The 6,040-nt window shown below is 44.0% G+C and overlaps 1 pseudogene; it reads left to right on the top strand.

Annotated features, from left to right (window-relative positions):
• The first annotated feature begins 413 nt into the window (after positions 1-413).
• Positions 414-2,271, top strand: LOC119522466 (annotated as a pseudogene).
• The last annotated feature ends 3,769 nt before the right edge of the window (positions 2,272-6,040 follow it).

Genomic DNA, 6,040 nt, shown 5'->3' with positions numbered 1-6,040 from the left:
GGTGGCCGAGGACCGGGCTCTGGATTCCCCTCCGGGGTGGGGGTGGGGGTGGGGGGGCCGGGCCGGGGGAGGCCGGTCGTTGGGGCGGAGCCGGCGCCTCCGCCCGCGGGCCCTCCCGAGCCGGGTTGGGGTCGGGGTCGGGGTCCCGCCCGCGCCTGCGCCCGAGCGCCCCACTGTGAGCGGCTGGGCCCGGGTTGGACCAGGTCCCCCTGCAGCGTTCAGCAGCCCCATCCCGCTAGTGACAGCAAGAGAGCAGCCCCAGATTGAGACCGGAACGGCCGCAGCCGCGTTGAAGCCTGCGTGGAGCTTCCTCGTGGGAGTGAGGTGACCCGGTTTTAGTCTGCAGGGAGATGGCAAAAGATGATTCTGTAGAGCTGTGTGGAAGCAAGCTCTAGATTGGGCAAACGGCTGTTCCTGTCTTGTGTTAGTGGTTTGTTCACAGATTCGAAGCCTTCATTGAGCTATTTATCTACTCTGCTTAACCAGAGACAAGGATCGGGACATCAGGTCTCAGATCACGCCGTTTATTATTGCAGGAATCCTCCTCTCTGCCGTGTGCCGGAAAAATGTCTATCCTCACTGGCCTGTTGAAGTACCTCGATGAAAATCAGGATCGCTATGTTAAGAAGCTTGCCGACTGGGTGGCCATCCAGCATGTGTCCGCGTGGCCCGGGAAGCGAGGCGAGGTCAAAAGGATGCTGGAAGTCGCGGCCGCTGACATCCAGCAACTGGGCGGCTCCGTGGAACTGGTGGACATTGGGACACAAAAGCTGCCTGATGGCTCCGAGATCTCACTTCCTCCCATTTTACTTGGCAATCTGGGCTCGGACCCAAAGAAGAAGACCGTGTGTATTTACAGACACCTGGACGTGCAGCCCGCGGCCCTCGAGGACGGCTGGGACAGCGAGCCCTCACCTCGGTAGCGAGCCCTTCACCTCGGTGGAGCGAGGTGGGAAATTGTATGGGAGAGGTTCAAGCCATCATAAGGGGCCAGTCGCTGGCTGGATGAACGCCCTGGAAGCTTTTCAGAAAACAAATCAGGAGATTCCTGTCAACATCCGCTTTTGCCTGGAAGGCATGGAAGAGTCTGGTTCCGAGGGCCTGGATGAGCTGATCTTGGCCCGAAAGGACACCTTCTTGCAGGACATCCTGTGGACTACGTCTGCGTCTTCGACAACGACTGGCTGCGAAAGAAGAAGCCCTGCATCACCTACGAGCTCCGGGGCATCTGCTACTTTTTCATCGAGGTGGAGTGCAGTGACAAGGACCTCCACTCGGGAGTGTAAGGAGGCTCGGTGCACGGGGCCATGACCGACCTCCTTTTCTTGATGGGCTCCCTGCTGGACCAGAAGGGGAGAATCCTCGTCCCCGGCATCAACGAAGCCGTGGCGCCACCCCCGTGACAGATGACAACAACATCGACTTTGATATGAAAGAGTACGCGAGGGACATGGGCGCCAAGATGCTGCTGCACACCTGCGAGAAAGACATCCTGATGCACAGGTGGAGATACCCATCTCGCTCCCCGCACGGAATCGAAGGCGCCTTCTCCGGAGCCAGAGCCAAAACCGTGATCCCCAAGAAGGTCATTGGCAAGTTCTCCATATGGCTCGTGCCGAACATGACCCCTGAAGTCGTCAGCGAGCAGGTGACGAGTTACTGGACCAAGAAGTTTGCGGAGCTGCACAGCCCCAACAAGTTGGAGGTGTACCTGGGCCACGGTGGAAAGCCGTGGGTGTCGAACTTCAACCACCCCCACTGCATGGCCGGGAGGGGAGCCCTGAAAACAGTGTTTGGCCGTTGAGCCTGACCCGACCAGGGCGAGTGGCAGCATTCCCGTGACGCTGACTTTCCAGGAGGCCACGGGCAAAAATGTCAGGCTGCTGCTCGTGGGCTCGGCAGACGATGGCGCCCACTCCCAGAGCGAGAAGCTCAACAGGCACAACTACACAGAAGGAACGAAAAATGCTGGGCGCGTACCTGTACCAAGTGTCTCAGCTGCAGAGTGGAGAGGCCGGTTTTCCTGGAGCGCCGCGTCCAACTGGAAAGAACCCTGCGCACTGGCCTTGTCGTCTTTCTATTTGCTTGGGAAAGCAGGGACGCCCCTCTCTTCTCTTTCCTCTTGTTAAAACTTACATCTCTTTCCTCTTGTTGAAACTTACACAGACGTCACGAGTGTGTTCACCTGGCCGTCCGTGGATTCACTCGCACGTGGGGACTGACAAATGGCCTCAGTGGACGCCCCCCCTGCAGGTTCTCAGAGGCTGTTAGGACGACTTAGTGTCCAGAAAAGAGCCTACGTCCGAAAAAGCACAACTTCTTCGGTAGAAAGTCCTGGTTGTCGTTGGTTGTTTCACGTCCCATCTCTGCCCGGCTCAGGAGGAGGCACACTCATGGGTTTGTAAAGTTCTCGAGGTGCCGCCCTCTGGGACCCTTCGCTCTCCTGCGAGTCCTGCCCGATTCTCAGGACAGTAACGGTCACTGAAGTCTCCATCTCCCCTTTCTCTTCCCTCAAACTCACACCTAACTGAAGGGTTACTTTGTCTCAGTCTGTGCTGCTAAATAAAAGTAGAAATGAAGCCTCAAAAAAAAGTTATATATAAATGAGAGACTTCTTTTTCCTGCTTATGAAAAAATGTGTTATTATTATAAAAAGTTTCAAACAAGGAAATTTTGAAAGAGTAGAATAACTAACATCCATATACTATCCTCTTAGGTTCAACAATTGTTAACTTTCTATCATATTTGCTTTCTTTCTCTTTCTCTTTATAGATATAGATGTGTGTGTACACACATATATTTTTTCTCCCCTGAACCATTTGAAAGAAAGCTGTAGACATCAACCTACTTTACATCCAAATATGTTCATATGCATCTCCTAAGAATAAGGACATTGTCCTAAATAAACACAATACTCTTATTCCACCAAGAAAAATTATCACTAAGTCCTTAATATCTACTATCTAGTCTTTCATTTTTCACCAAATGTCTCTAGAATTTTTTTTATAATACCTGTTTTTTATGAAAAAGGATCCAGGCAGTGTTCATGCATTACATTTAATTTGTCTATTTAGTCTCTGAATCTGTTTTTATGTGGATTTGTTTTAGTTGTTTAATAATACATGGGTTTATATTTGTTTGCCTCAAGATCCACTCTCCCTGCCTTGCCTAATGCTGATATGTAAACAAACAGTATTTAAATGATTAAGGAAAATTAGTTATGGACAAGATCCTGAAGTGAGTCATTAGCACACAAGTATGATTTGCTGTGTTTCAAAATCCTGGTTGTTGATTTGCCTTTAAGCTCTAAAATTATGTAAATAATTGTTTGTATTATAACTGTTGATCTGAGGGTATTAAAAATATTTTTGATTATTCTTGTTTACTTTTTATTTTAGGAATTCTTTTAGTCGGATCACCATGCACAGGAAGGACACTTCTTGCCCGAGCTGTGGCTGGAGAAGCTGATGTTCCTTTTTACTATGCTTCTGGATCAGAATTTGATGAGATGTTTGTGGGTGTGCGAGCCAGCCGCATCAGAAATCCTTTTAATACGTTTTAATGTAACTTTTAATGCAATATTTCATTAATTTGGGGGAGAAGAGGGTTCTTTACCCTTTCTTTGCTAATTGATTGTGATTGACAGTGGGCTGAAATAGCCATTGTGGGGTTCGTCTTGGGTAACTTAATGTTTGAGCTAAAACAGAGCTGTTTTCTTTCCCCAAGTGGAATAGTCAGAGGAGCTCCTGGAAGTGTTAGATGAGGCTGGGGGCTGCTGAAAAGCTGTCAGTTTTTAAAAATTTTATTCATCAGTTCTGTAGTATGTAATTAAGGAATAATTAGCCACAGATCTGACTGCACAGCCGAGAAGAATGAATACTCAGTTGTTTTTATTTTATATTATTTTCTTTGTAATTTTTTTCTTCTGAGGTTACTACTCTTAAATCAGTAAAAAAAAAAAAAAAAAAAAAAAAAAAAAAAGACCTCATTTGTGTTTTTTTTCTCCCTCATACATAGTTTTTGTTGGCTTTTGAAACTCTTAGAGGTTGTTGACATTTATGGGTTTTTGTTCAAAAGTATTGATTTCTTTCAACTTATTTGAATCTTTTCTGTTTTGTTAGGGGAAGCAAAAGCAAATGCTCCTTGTGTTATATTTATTGATGAATTAGATTCTGTTGGTGGGAAAAGAATTGAATTTCCAATGCATCCATATTCAAAGCAGACTATAAATCAACTTCTTGCTGAAATGGATGGGCAATTGGCAGTCTTCCTTTGTCTATGGAATATGGTGATACTTTTAAAACATTAGGATTTTATCCAATTTTTAAAATTGAGAATTAATAATAGATGTCTCCCAGTATTTGATAAATATAAACTTGATCTTAGGCAAATTGTTTCCATAAAGGATTTGATCACATTCTAGAGATATGAAAAATGTTATGTTATGTAGGCGTATTAGTTAGGGTTCTCTAGGGAAACAGAATCAACAAGAGATTTCTCTAAATATAAGATTTACAGAAGTGTCTCACGCAACTGTGGGTATGTACGAGTCCAAATTCCATAGGGCAGGTGGCAAACTGGCAACTCCAATGAAGATGTGCGATGAACTCCTCAGGCAGCAAACTGGCAACTTCGACGAACGTGTTCAATGAACTCCTCAGGAAATGCCTCACTGGTTAGCCAAAAAAGAAGGTCCTCTATCTGTCTCTCTTAAAAGTCTTCAACTGATTGGATTAAATCCAGGTGATTGGATTCTCTCATTGAGAAAGACATGCCCTTCATTGATGTGATCAATCACAGGTGAAGTCAATTGACTGATGATTTAATAAACCACCCTTCCGGTTTATTAACCAGCCACAAATGTCCTTGCAGTAATGGTTAGGCCAGTGCTTGACCAGACACCTGGGTACCATCACCTGGCCAAGTTGACACATGAACCTAACCATCACAGGTTATAGGATAGCCCTGCATGCAAGAGGTCAAAGCAAGCATTGCTGTTATTGTGTTTCCATCACTTTTTGATATTTAATGCATCACCTCCTCTTATTTAATTTGTGTTTTTATACCTTTTCTCATTTACCATATTATACTTAGGCCAGGAATGCAGTGATTCAACCTGAGGTTAGTCTATTTGAAGAAGTAGAGGGGCAGTACACTTGTTCCTACTCAGTTTTTGACTGCTCTTTAGTGTTGCAGTAGATTTAAAGCTTGCATCAATTTTCACAATATAAAAGCAAATGGTGGGGTTACTTTGAAAGAAGAAAAATGTATCTTAAAGACACTTATACATATTCTGGAACCAAATAGGAAGTCTAGGAGCAAATAATTTGAATTGGTAAACTTGAAAATAATTTTTCAAAAATTAGTCAGGTACATTTTATATCATTTATCCTCAAACTTTTTATGTCAGGCTGTCTCTTCCTAAGTAGAATAAATATTGTGAAAGGTATGTAACCATAGATGATTTGGTGATTTATTATTAGCGGTTTAGTGAACTGTTGTGGCATAGCATTTGTTCCTTTTTAAAAACAATTAGAGACATCTTCCTATTCTGGGCAGTAAGGAATCAATCCCTGTTCTTGGCTGTTATTTAGGTTAATGATAAACAGTTTTTACATAGAGCATTTGTTATATGTGTGCTATGCTTTAATGACCAGAGAAAAGATACTTTTTTAAAAAAAGTTTTAAACCCAGTGAAGGAGTTATCATCATAGAAGCCACAAATTTCCCAGAGGCATTAGATAAGTAAGTACTAAAAGAAAAATTTTGTGAGGTGCTGTTACATGCTACAATGTGGATGAACTTTGAAATCATTATGCTAAGTGAAAGAGAGCAGTCACAAAAGGCTACATAATGTATGATTCCACTTAAATGAAATTCCCAGAATAGAGACAGAAAGTAGATTAGTAGTTGCCAGAGGCTGGGGAGAATGGAGAAAAACTGCTAATTGATATGGGGTTTCTTTTGGGGTGATGAAATGTTCTAAAATATTAATAAATCTGTTAAAAAAAGATTTTCATATATCATAAATGTTTCTTTT

Source organism: Choloepus didactylus, chromosome X (assembly GCF_015220235.1).
Source record: "Choloepus didactylus isolate mChoDid1 chromosome X, mChoDid1.pri, whole genome shotgun sequence".
Lineage (NCBI taxonomy): Eukaryota > Metazoa > Chordata > Mammalia > Pilosa > Megalonychidae > Choloepus > Choloepus didactylus.
Note: the sequence above shows the minus strand (reverse complement) of the source record. Positions and strands in the feature narration are given on the sequence as shown.